Here is a 13,303-nt window from a genome sequence, read left to right as displayed (position 1 = left end):
TGCAGCTCCTATCGGGATTTGTCGGCACATCTGGGTGGCTTTGCTGGTCTTGTTTTACCGTTGTCGAAATGTCTTGTAACCGGGATTCCGAGTCTGATCGGGTCTTCCCGCTAGAAGGAATATCCTTCGTTGAGCGTGAGAGCTTGTTATGGGCTAAGTTGGGACACCCCTGCAGGGATTTGAACTTTCGAAAGCCATGCCCACGGTTATGGGCAGATGGGAATTTGTTAATGTCCGGTTGTAGAAAACCTGAAGTTGACCTTAATTAAAATACATCAACCGCGTGTGTAACCGTGATGGTCTCTTCTCGGCGGGGTCCGGGAAGTGAACACGGTGTTGGAGTTATGCTTGACGTAGGTTGTTCTAGGATCACTTCTTGATCATACTTTTATCGACCCTGCTTTGCCTTCTCTTCTCGCTCTCATTTGCGTATGTTAGCCACCATATATGCTAGTCGCTTGCTGCAGCTCCACCTCATACCTTTTTCCTTACCCATAAGCTTAAATAGTCTTGATCGCGAGGGTGCGAGATTGCTGAGTCCCCGTGACTCACAGATACTTCAAACCAGTTTGCAGGTGCCGATGAGTCCTTGCAGATGACGCAACCAAGCTCAGGAGGAGCTCGATGAAGATCTTGTCCTTTGTGTTGTTTTGTTCTAGTTGATCAGTAGTGGAGCCCGGTTGGGGTCGATCGGGAACCTTGTCGCATTTGGGGTTCTTCTTTTATTTTGGTTCCGTAGTCGGACCTTGATTGTATTTGGATGATGTAATGCTTTATTCATGTATTTGTGTGAAGTGGCGATTGTAAGCCAACTATGTATCTCTTTCCCTTATGTATTACATGGGTTGTGTGAAGATTACCTCACTTGCGACATTGCTTCAATGCGGTTATGCCTCTAAGTCGTGCTTCGACACGTGGGAGATATAGCCGCATCGAGGGCGTTACACAAGCCCTACCTCAAGGTCCGGATTATCCACATCATCATCAGGGGCCGGGTTAGAGGATGAAGTGGTTCTTTTCCTGTGGGCAGTCTTCTTCACAGCTTTAGTCTTTTGCTGGGTTACTCTTTCCGGTTTGTCTGGTTTTTCTGGTTTCTCCTGCGGCAGTTTCTTACTCCAAAATGGATCATTGCCCTGGTTACACAGACACTGATATTAAACAATGACCAGATATATCAATAGAAGATTTAGCAAAAAGGAAAATCAAACTCTTACAGCTGGCGGTTTGTTGGTGGAACAGAAGGGAAGCAGGCCGGTTTTAGCACAGATGTGTTCCGTTTCATTCAGCATCTCATTCACAGCCTATGTGATTTCTTCATCGGTGAGCTGGATGTTGGAATGTCGCAGTGGGTCATCAACGCTGCCAGTATACTCGCACATCAAACCGGAGCGCTGACTAAGGGGTAGTATGCTCCATGATATCCAACAGCGGGCGAGGTCAACCCCTGTTAAACTGTTGGCCATAAAGGCTCTGAGCTTCGACAGTTGAGGAGCATATTTGCTTCTCTCCTGGGCTGTCAACCTTTGCGAAAAAGGGTGTGTATTGCTGAGCCGCTCCGGACGAAAGCCAGGCAAGGGATTTTCACCAGTAGGGGAGGTGTCTTTGCAGTAGAACCATGTTTGATTCCACTCTTTGGGGTGGCTGTGCAGTTTGGCATGAGGGTATGTGACCTCTTTCCTTTTCTGAATCGCCACGCCACCCAACTCTGTATTGGAGCCGTCGGTAAACTCAGTATGGCGGTTTAGATGGAAACAGTCTCTGAACAATTCCACTGTGGGCTCCTCTTGAAAGAACGCCTCACAGAGCACTTGGAAGTGACACATGTTTGTAACAGAGTTGGGGCCAGTATCTTGTGGATGGAGTTGAAAATCGGCTAAAATGTCCCGGTAAAATTTAGAACCGGGCGGCTTAAAGCCCTGGGCTAAGTGATCTATGAAAACGATGACCTCTCCTTCTTGAGGTGTGGGAGGGCATTCTTTGCCAGGAGCCCTCCAATGGATGGTATCTTTGCTGCCTAAGGCACTGATCAGGACTAAATCATCCAGTTGAGCCTCTGTGACGCGAGAAGGAACCCAGTTGCACTCATATACTTGCTTGGCCATGATGAAATCTACAAGGTAGATGATCCCGGTTCAAAAATGCATTGATTAAGGTACATTGGTATGTGCAATGTTAAACCAGAGACAGATCTATCTAAACCGGAGTTTTATGAAGCAACAACATTTGGTGGTTCAACAAGGGGACTAATGGTATATACCGGTTTGGCAATTTTTTTCTACAAAGTTAAACCGCCTGGTCTAAACATTGAAGCAGATGAGTAAGTTTACAGAAACAGATTTCACAAGACTTCTCTACAGCAACGGATCTGAAGCAAGTTCAGAAAAGAAGGAAAGTATTCAAGGTTTAAAAAAGAACAGTACTGAATCAATGGGCAGAGATACAGATAGATCTATGGTCTTGAGGCATGAAACTGAAGGCGGATGCTAAAACCTACCGCTACACAGAGCAAGGATTCACAGGTGCATCTAGGAGCTATCGCATGAACACGAAACAGGCGATGAACACTAGAAGAACATGAAACCCTAGAACAGATCTGTGTTGAAAAGAACAGAAGACTTACTGGAGATGAGAAAGACGCGGAAGGTTGCCGCGGTACTCTGGTGCGCCCAGGTTGATGCAGCGGCCAAGGTTGATGCAGAGGTTGACGGTGGCGGCGGAGCTCCGAAGCTGGGCGACGCGAGGAAGACGAAGCAGAAGGGCACGGAGGGGAAAAAGAAATGACCCTTCGGTCCTATTTATAAGGCAAGGGACAGGAGTCAGGCGCGAAAATCAAGGGACCGAGGGTTTGGAAACGAAGATGTCGCCTTAATTGTCACAGACATATTAAGGTCCTTTATAACAGGTGACGTCACGCCGGTTTACAACGACCAGAGAAGATGACATCACGGCGGTTCAACAAACTACAAGAAGATATTGAAGATGAAGATTTTTGCTAAAGGATTGACATGAACATGTTCAAATCAATCAGGGGCCTAATGTTGGGGATATTACTACTGGGCGTAAACCGGCCTATCTGGGCCGGGTTAACTTCGTCAGTAGTTAAGTATGTTAAAGCCCAAGAAGGCAGATGAGGGCTCAAGGCCCATGGTCGGTTCAAGGCCTGTAGCCGTAAACCGGCGTTGGTAGTTAACTTGTATTGTAAGTAGGAATAAGTAGAGACCAAACCGGACACATCTATGAGCCGGTATTGGGACTCTGTGAACCGACGGGCGTCACCCTGTATATAAGGGGACGACCCGACGGTGGTTCAAGGGGAACAGACAACAACTCGAGACATAGGCGAAGCTTGTTTGCTCCCTAGTCATCAAAACCCCATCAATTCCATCACAACTAGACGTAGGCTTTTACCTTCATCAAAGGGGCTGAACTAGTATAAATTCTCTTGCGTCCCTGTGTCCGCTTTAACCCCTTCAAGCTAACCCGTCGCGATGGCTCCACGACTAAGTCCTTTCTCTAGGACATCTGCCGTGACAAAACCACGACAAAGGGCAATAGCTCCAGTGTTGTCACAGAAGAGAGTCATCGGGCCCGACTGTAACACCCCGGATATGGCTTTCCCTATTTGTACTCCAACTCTTGCCGTTTCCGGCGTTAAGTTATTTTATTTTCTCAACTTCGGGTTTTTTTGTCTCTGTGTGTTGTTATCGTTGTCATGCTTCTCATATCATGTGCATTGCATTTGCATACGTGTTCATCTCATGCATTCGAGCATTTTCCCCGTTGTCCGTTTTGCATTCCAGCGCTTCGTTCTCCTCCGGTGGTCTTTTCTAGCCTTTCTTTCGTGTGTGGGGATTAAACATTTCTGGACTGGACTGAGACTTGCCAAGCGGCCTTGGTTTACTACCGGTAGACCGCCTGTCAAGTTTCGTACCATTTGGACTTCGTTTGATACTCTAACGGTTAACCGAGGGACCGAAAAGGCCTCGTGTGTGTTGCAGCCCAACACCCCTCCAAGTTGGCCCAAAACCCACCAAAACTCTCTCCATCATGTAGAGCGTTCGATCACGATCGCGTGGCCGAAAACCGCACCTCATTTGGACTCTCCTAGCTCCCTCTATGCCTATTTAAAGACCCCCCATTCCAAATCTCGGATCCCCTCCCCGAAACCCTAGAAATCCTCCTCGCGCCGGCCGGACACGTCCGTCCCCAGCCGGACAGATCGCCGCCGCCGCCCGCAGCCAGTGGCGTGCCGCCACGTGGCCGCCGCCGCCCCGCACCCGCCGCGGCCCGCTCGGCCCGAGCCGGGCCGCACCCCGCGCCCGACCCCGCCGCCCGGCTCCCTCGCCCGCCGCCATCCGCCGCCTCCCCGCCGGCGCGCGCGCCACTGCCCGTCTCCTCACCGGACCACCGCCTCCGTCGCCAGGTCACCGCCCGTCGCGCCCGGAGCCCCACTTCCTCGCCGCCGCTCCGCCCCGGTCCGGATCCGGCGGATCCCGCCCGATCCGGCCACCTCCGTCTACTCCGGCGAGCTCTGGGTCAACTCTGGCGAGATCCGCCGCCGCCTCGGTTCGCGCGCCGGACGAACCCTAGATCTGGGGTTGACCTTTTCCCTTCCCCCCTCATATTTTTTTGCATATTTCATCATGCCTTAACTTTGCATCCGTAGGCCCGTTTTGGGCGTGTAGCATATCAAAATGTTCATCTCAGAGAGTACATCATTTCATTCCATTGCATCATTTTTATTTGAGTTCATCTTGATGCCCGAAATGCTGTTAGAAGAGGGCAATTTGAGATAAATTGTCAGATCTGCTACTCCATTTAGATATTTGTCATTTTTGCCATGATTATTGTGTGCATGATATGCCCATGAGCTCTACATATGTTTTGTTAAGGGTTTTACCATCTTTCCAGAGGTGCAACCCATGTATTTTTGTGATGTGTGTGGTGACTAGTACAAGCTTGCAAAGTGGTGCACTTGTTAGTGCTAATTTCAGGGACTTAGCATTTCCACTAAGTCCTTGAGCTGTTTATCTCATATGGCCATATGTTCATGTAGTTTCCTAGTGACCCGTGCCTCTTTTGAGGATGATCAGTAAGGATGTTTTGTTATTATTATAGTGCTCTATCCATCCATGTCTTTGTTTGCAATTATGGAGCACCCTAGCTTGAGTCAATCGAGCTCTACTTTTGCTACTTCGTGAATCTGGGCAGATTGTCTACTTGTTAGCGATTTTGCCGATGATGTTGTAGTTGATCCGTGCATGCTATGTTATTATTCTTGCCATGTCTAGCTTGAATTTTGTGTATTCTTGATGGGTGTATGCTTAGATTATCATGACTTGCTCCGTAGTGAGTGCATCGAGCTCGTAAACATGCCTACTTGATATCTGTTTCAGCATACTCCAGTTTTCACTAAGTCTGAGAACTGATTATGTTTTTGCCATGTTCACATGCTTGCAAATGTATTTTCTGATCCCTTTTGACTCAAGGTCACTAAGGGAATTTTGTTAAGCTCTTTGAGTAGCTCCATGCCATGCTTTACTTTGCCATGTTCAGGTCCTGTAGCATGTAGTTTTGTTGCTCAGAAGAGTGCTACCTGGTCTGAAATTCCAGACAAGTGTTAATTTCACTAAGTCTGAAATATGTTTGCCATATGCATTTTTGCCATGCTTGTTTGAACCTGTTAATGGATGAATTGGCCGTAGCTCAGTGCTAGACTTTTCTTAAGCATCTTGAATGCATCCTTGCCATGTATTTTGATGCCATGTTTGGGTGCTGTAGCATGTTCATCTTGTTGCATTTAGATGGCTACTTGCTGTAAATCGCAGACCGGTGTCATATTTGAATCGCTTGCCATTTCCAAACCGTAACTCCGATTCCGGCGTTCTTTATATCGTTTTCAAGCGATTTCATCTCATCTTTCCAGTGGAACACTTGGTTTTCCAAGTTGAGGCCAGGTTCATGCATCCTTTGTCAAATCTTGCATATGCATCCCGCATCGCATCCCGCATGACATACCATCCTTGCATCATATTGTTTGATCCTTGCACATGGTTGATTGTGTCCTTGTTGCTTGTTTGTCTTGTTTGGGTAGAGCCGGGAGACGAGTTCGCTAACGAGGAGCCCGTTGAGTTTGCTTTCGAGGATCCAGTCAACTCTGACAACTTTGCAGGCAAGATGATCATACCCTCGAAATCACTACTATCTTTGCTTTGCTAGATGCCCGCTCTTTTGCTATGCCAATGCTACGATGCCTACCACTTGCTTTCAAGCCTCCCAAATTTCCATGTCAAACCACTAACCCACCATGTCCTAGCAAACCGTTGATTGGCTATGTTACCGCTTTGCTCAGCCCCTCTTATAGCGTTGCTAGTTGCAGGTGAAGATTGGAGGCCGTTCCTTGTTGGAACATTATTTACTTGTTGGGATATCATTATATTGCCATGTTATCTTAATGCACTTATATACTTGGTAAAGGGTGGAAGGCTCGGCCTCTCGCCTAGTGTTTTGTTCCACTCTTGCCACCCTAGTTTCCGTCATATCGGTGTTATGTTCCCGGATTTTGCGTTCCTTACGCGGTTGGGTTATAATGGGAACCCCTTGATAGTTTGCCTTGATTAAAGCTTTTTCAGCAATGCCCAACCTTGGTTTTACCTTTTGCCACCTAGCCTCTTTTTCCCTTGGGTTTCCGGAGCCCGAGGGTCATCTTATTTTAGCCCCCCCGGGCCAGTGCTCCTCTGAGTATTGGTCCAACCGAGCGATGTCCGGGGCTACCAGGGGCAACTCTGGGCTGGCCTACCCGACGTCTTGCTCATCCGCTGTGCCCTGAGAACGAGATATGTGCAGCTCCTATCGGGATTTATGGGCACATTCGGGTGGTGTTGCTGGTCTTATTTTAACCTGTCGAAGTGTCTTGAAGAACCGAGGTACCGAGTCTGATCGGAACGTCTCGGGAGGAGTTCTATTCCTTCGTTGACCGTGAGAGCTTGTCATGGGCTAAGTTGGGACTCCCCTGCAGGGATTTGAACTTTCAAAAGTCGTGCCCGCGGTTATGGGCAGATGGGAATTTGTTAATGTCCGGTTGTAGATAACTTGAACCTTAATTTAATTAAAATGAATCAACCGTGTGAGTTACCGTGATGGCCTCTTCTCGGCGGAGTCCGGGAAGTGGACACGGTGTTGGAGTAATGTTTGCGCAAGTTGCTCTCTAGTTTCTCGCTCGCGCTTTGCCTCCTCTTCTCGCTCTCTTTTGCGAACAGGATAGCCACCATATTTGCTAGTCGCTTGCTGCAGCTCCACATATTTACCTTGCCTTACCTATAAGCTTAAATAGTCTTGATCGCGAGGGTGCGAGATTGCTGAGTCCCTGTGGCTCACAGATTACTATTACACCAGATGCAGGGCTTGATGATTCCGCTCCAGGTGACGCGTTTGAGCTCAAGTGGGAGTTCGACAAGGACTCTCAACTATACTATGTTTCCTTTCCTGATGATCAGTAGTGGTGCCCAGTTGGGGGTGATCGGGACCGTGTCGCATGTTGGGTTATCTCTTATTTTGGCGTCGTAGTCGGGCCATGAGTGTTTGGATGATGTAATGTTATTTATGTACTTGATTGACGTGGCGAGTGTAAGCCAACTATGTTATCTCCCCTTTTATTATCTATATTACATGGGATGTTGTGAAGATTGCCTAACTTGCGACATATGCCTTCAATGCGATTATGCCTCTAAGTCGTGCCTCGACACGTGGGAGATATAGTCGCATCGAGGGTGTTACACCAACGCATTGGGTATGACTCCTAGGTCGGTAATGAACTCCTTCACCCAGATTGCTTCTTGTGCTGCCTCCGAGGCTGCCATGTACTCCGCTTCACATGTAGATCCCGCCACAACGCTTTGCTTGCAACTGCACCAGCTTACTGCCCCACCATTCAAAATGTACATGTATCCAGTTTGTGACTTAGAGTCATCCAGATCTGTGTCGAAGCTAGCATCAACGTAACCCTTTACGACGAGCTCTTTGTCACCTCCATAAACGAGAAACATATCCTTAGTCCTCTTCAGGTACTTCAGGATATTCTTGACCGCTGTCCAGTGTTCCATGCCGGGATTACTTTGGTACCTTCCTACCAAACTTACGGCAAGGTTTACATCAGGCCTGGTACACAGCATGGCATACATGATAGACCCTATGTCCGAGGCATAGGGGACGACACTCATCTTTTCTCTATCTTCTGCCGTGGTCGGGCATTGAGCCGTGCTCAATCTCGTACCTTGCAATACAGGAAAGAACCCCTTCTTTGACTGGTCCATATTGAACTTCTTCAATATCTTATCAAGGTACGTACTCTGTGAAAGACCAATGAGGCGTCTCGATCTATCTCTATAGATCTTGATGCCTAATATGTAAGCAGCTTCTCCAAGATCTTTATGCTTTCCAAGAATTCTATATCATTTCCCATCAACAGTATGTCATCCACATACAATATGAGAAATGCTACAGAGCTCCCACTCACTTTCTTGTAAATGTAGGCTTCTCCATAAGTCTGCGTAAACCCAAACGCTTTGATCATCTCATCAAAACGAATGTTCCAACTCCGAGATGCTTGCACCAGCCCATAGATCGAGCGTTGGAGCTTGCACACCTTGTCAGCATTCTTAGGATCGACAAAACCTTCCGGCTGCATCATATACAATTCTTCCTTAAGGAAACCATTAAGGAATGCCGTTTTGACGTCCATTTGCCATATCTCATAATCATAGAATGCGGCAATTGCTAACATGATTCGGATGGACTTCAGCTTCGCTACGGGTGAGAAAGTCTCATCGTAGTCAACCCCTTGAACTTGTCGATAACCCTTAGCGACAAGCCGAGCTTTATAGATGGTTACATTACCATCCGCGTCTGTCTTCTTCTTAAAGATCCATTTATTTTCTATGGCTCGCCGATCATCGGGCAAGTCAGTCAAAGTCCATACTTCGTTTTCATACATGGATCCTATCTCGGATTTCATGGCTTCCAGCCATTTGTCGGAATCTGGGCCCGCCATCGCTTCTTCATAGTTCGAAGGTTCACCGTTATCTAACAACATGATTTCCAAGACAGGGTTGCCATACCACTCTGGTGCGGAATGTGTCCTGGTGGACCTACGAAGTTCAGTAGCAACATGATCTGAAGTTTCATGATCATCCTCATTAACTTCCTCTCTAGTCGGTGCAGGCACCTCAGGAACATTTTCCTGAGTCGCGCCACTTACCGGTTCAAGAGGTAATACTTCATCAAGTTCTACTCTCCTCCCACTTACTTCTTTCGAGAGAAACTCTTTCTCTAGAAAGGATCCATTCTTAGCAACAAAGATCTTGCCTTCGGATCTGAGGTAGAAGGTATACCCAATAGTTTCTTTAGGGTATCCTATGAAGACGCATTTTTCCGATTTGGGTTCGAGCTTTTCAGGTTGAAGTTTCTTGACATAAGCATCGCATCCCCAAACTTTTAGAAACGACAGCTTAGGTTTCTTCCCAAACCATAATTCATACGGTGTCGTCTTAATGGATTTCGACAGAGCCCTATTTAAAGTGAATGCGGCAGTCTCTAAAGCATAGCCCCAAAATGACAGCGGTAAATCGGTAAGAGACATCATAGATCGCACCATATCCAATAGAGTGCGATTACGACATTCGGACACACCATTACGCTGAGGTGTTCCAGGCGGCGTTAGTTGTGAAACTATTCCACATTTCCTTAAGTGCGTGCCAAATTCGTGACTCAAGTATTCTCCCCCATGATCTGATCGCAAGAACTTGATTTTTCTGTCACGTTGATTCTCAACCTCACTCTGAAATTCCTTGAACTTTTCAAAGGTCTCGGACTTGTGTTTCATTAAGTAGACATACCCATATCTACTCAAGTCATCAGTGAGGGTGAGAACATAACGATAGCCACTGCGAGCCTCAACACTCATTGGACCGCACACATCAGTATGTATGATTTCCAATAAGTTGGTTGCTCGCTCCAGTGTTCCTGAGAATGGAGTCTTGGTCATTTTACCCATGAGGCATGGTTCGCACGTGTCAAATGATTCGTAATCAAGAGACTCCAAAAGTCCATCTGCATGGAGCTTCTTCATGCGTTTGACACCTATGTGACCAAGGCGGCAGTGCCACAAGTATGTGGGACTATCATTATCAACCTTACATCTTTTGGTATTCATACTATGAATATGTGTAACATTACGCTCGAGATTCATTAAGAATAAACCACTCACCAGCGGAGCATGACCATAAAACATATCTCTCATATAAATAGAACAACCATTATTCTCGGATTTAAATGAGTAGCCATCTCGAATTAAACGAGATCCTGATACAATGTTCATGCTCAAAGCTGGCACTAAATAAAAATTATTGAGGTTTAAAACTAATCCCGTAGGTAAATGTAGAGGCAGCGTGCCGACGGCGATCACATCGACCTTGGAACCATTCCCGACGCGCATCGTCACCTCGTCCTTCGCCAGTCTCCGCTTATTCCGCAGCTCCTGCTTTGAGTTACAAATGTGAGCAACCGCACCGGTATCAAATACCCAGGAGCTACTACGAGTACTGGTAAGGTACACATCAATTACATGTATATCACATATACCTTTAGTGTTGCCGGCCTTCTTGTCCGCTTAGTATTTGGGGCAGTTCCGCTTCCAGTGACCACTTCCCTTGCAATAAAAACACCCAGTCTCGGGCTTGGGTCCATTCTTTGACTTCTTCCCGGCAGCTTGCTTACCGGGCGCGGCAATCCCCTTGCCGTCCTTCTTGAAGTTCTTCTTACCCTTGCCTTTCTTAAACTTAGTGGTTTTATTAACCATCAACACTTGATGTTCCTTTTTGATCTCCACCTCCGCTGATTTCAGCATTGAATATACCTCAGGAATGGTCTTTTCCATCCCCTGCATATTGAAGTTCATCACAAAGCTCTTGTAGCTCGGTGGAAGCGACTGAAGGATTCTGTCAATGACCGCATCATCTAGGAGATTAACTCCCAGCTGAGTCAAGCGGTTATGCAACCCAGACATTTTGAGTATGTGCTCACTGACAGAACTATTTTCCTCCATCTTACAACTGAAGAACTTGTCAGAGACTTCATATCTCTCGACCCGGGCATGAGCTTGGAAAACCATTTTCAGCTCTTCGAACATCTAATATGCTCCGTGTCGCTTAAAACGCTTTTGGAGCCCCGGTTCTAAGCTGTAAAGCATGCCGCACTGAACGAGGGAGTAATCATCAGCACGTGACTGCCAAGCGTTCATAACGTCTTGGTTCTCTGGGATGGGTGCGTCACCTAGCAGTGCTTCTAGGACATAATCTTTCTTGGCATCTATGAGGATGATCCTCAGGTTCCAGACCCAGTCCGTATAGTTGCTGCCATCATCTTTCATCTTGCTTTTCTCTAGGAACGTGTTGAAGTTGAGGACAACGTGGGCCATTTTATCTACAAGACATAGTGTAAAGATTTTAGACTAAGTTCATGATAATTAAGTTCATCTAATCAAATTATTCAATGAACTCCCACTCAGATAGACATCCCTCTAGTCATCTAAGTGAAACATGATCCGAGTCAACTAGGCCGTGTCCGATCATCACGTGAGACGGACTAGTCAACATCGGTGAACATCTTCATGTTGATCATATCTTCTATACGACTCATGCTCGACCTTTCGATCTTCCGTGTTCCGAGGCCATGTCTGTACATGCTAGGCTCGTCAAGTCAACCTAAGTGTATTACGTGTTTAAATCTGGCTTACACCCGTTGTATTCGAACGTTAGAATCTATCACACCCGATCATCACGTGGTGCTTCGAAACAACGAACCTTCGCAACGGTGCACAGTTAGGGGGAACACTTTCTTGAAATTATTACGGGGGATCATCTTATTTAAGCTACCGTCGTTCTAAGCAAATAAGATGTAAAACATGATAAACACCACATGCAATCAAATAGTGACATGATATGGCCAATATCATTTGCTCCTTTTGATCTCCATCTTCGGGGCTCCATGATCATCGTTGTCACCGGCATGACACCATGATCTCCATCATCATGATCTCCATCATCGTGTCTTCTTCAAGTTGTCTCGTCATCTATTACTTCTACTACTATGGCTAATGCTTTAGCAATAAAGTAAAGTAATTACATGACGTTTATGTTGACACGCAGGTCATAAATAAATTAAGACAACTCCTATGGCTCCTGCCGATTGTCATACTCATCGACATGCAAGTCGTGATTCCTATTACAAGAACATGATCAATCTCATACATCACATATATCATTCATCACATCCTTTTGGCCATATCACATCACACGGCACATGCTGCAAAAACAAGTTAGACGTCCTCTAATTGTTGTTGCAAGTTTTTACGTGGCTGCTATAGGTTTCTAGCAAGAACGTTTCTTACCTACGCCAAAACCACAACGTGATATGCCAATTTCTATTTACCCTTAATAAGGACCCTTTTCATCGAATCCGATCCGACTAAAGTGGGAGAGACAGACACCCGCTAGCCACCTTATGCAACTAGTGCATGTCAGTCGGTGGAACCAGTCTCACGTAAGCGTACGTGTAAGGTCGGTCTGGGCCGCTTCATCCCACGATGCCGCCGAGTCAAGATAAGACTAGTAACGGCAAGTAAATTGACAATATCGACGCCCACAACTGCTTTGTGTTCTACTCGTGCATAGAAACTACGCATAGACCTAGCTCATGATGCCACTGTTGGGGAACGTAGCAGAATTTTAAAACTTTCTACGCATCACCAAGATCAATCTATGGAGTCATCTAGCAATGAGGGAGAGGGGAGTGCATCTACATACCCTTGTAGATCGTGAGCGGAAGCGTTCAAGAGAACGGGGTTGATGGAGTCGTACTCGTCGTGATCCAAATCACCGATGACCTAGCGCCGAATGGACGACACCTCCGCGTTCAACACACGTACGGTTGGGAAGACGTCTCCTCCAACTTGATCCAGCAAGGGGGAAGGAGAGGTTTATGGAGATCCAGCAGCACAATGGCGTGGTGGTGGAAGCAACGGTGATCTCGGCAGGGCTTCGCCAAGCTTAGGGAGAGGGAGAAGTGTCATGGGAGGGAGAGGGAGCCACCAGGGGCTAGGGTGCGGCTGCCCTCCCTCCCCCCCACTATATATAGGACCCCTAGGGGGGCGCCGGCCCTAGGAGATGCAATCTCCAAGGGGGGCGGCGGCCAAGGGGGGTGGAGTGCCCCCCAAGCCAAGTGGGGCGCCCCCACCCCTAGGGTTTCC

The sequence above is a fragment of the Triticum urartu genome, chromosome 6A (genome assembly GCF_056163025.1).
Source record: "Triticum urartu cultivar PI428250 chromosome 6A, HENAU_Tu73, whole genome shotgun sequence".
Lineage (NCBI taxonomy): Eukaryota > Viridiplantae > Streptophyta > Magnoliopsida > Poales > Poaceae > Triticum > Triticum urartu.
This window is presented reverse-complemented; position numbering follows the sequence as displayed.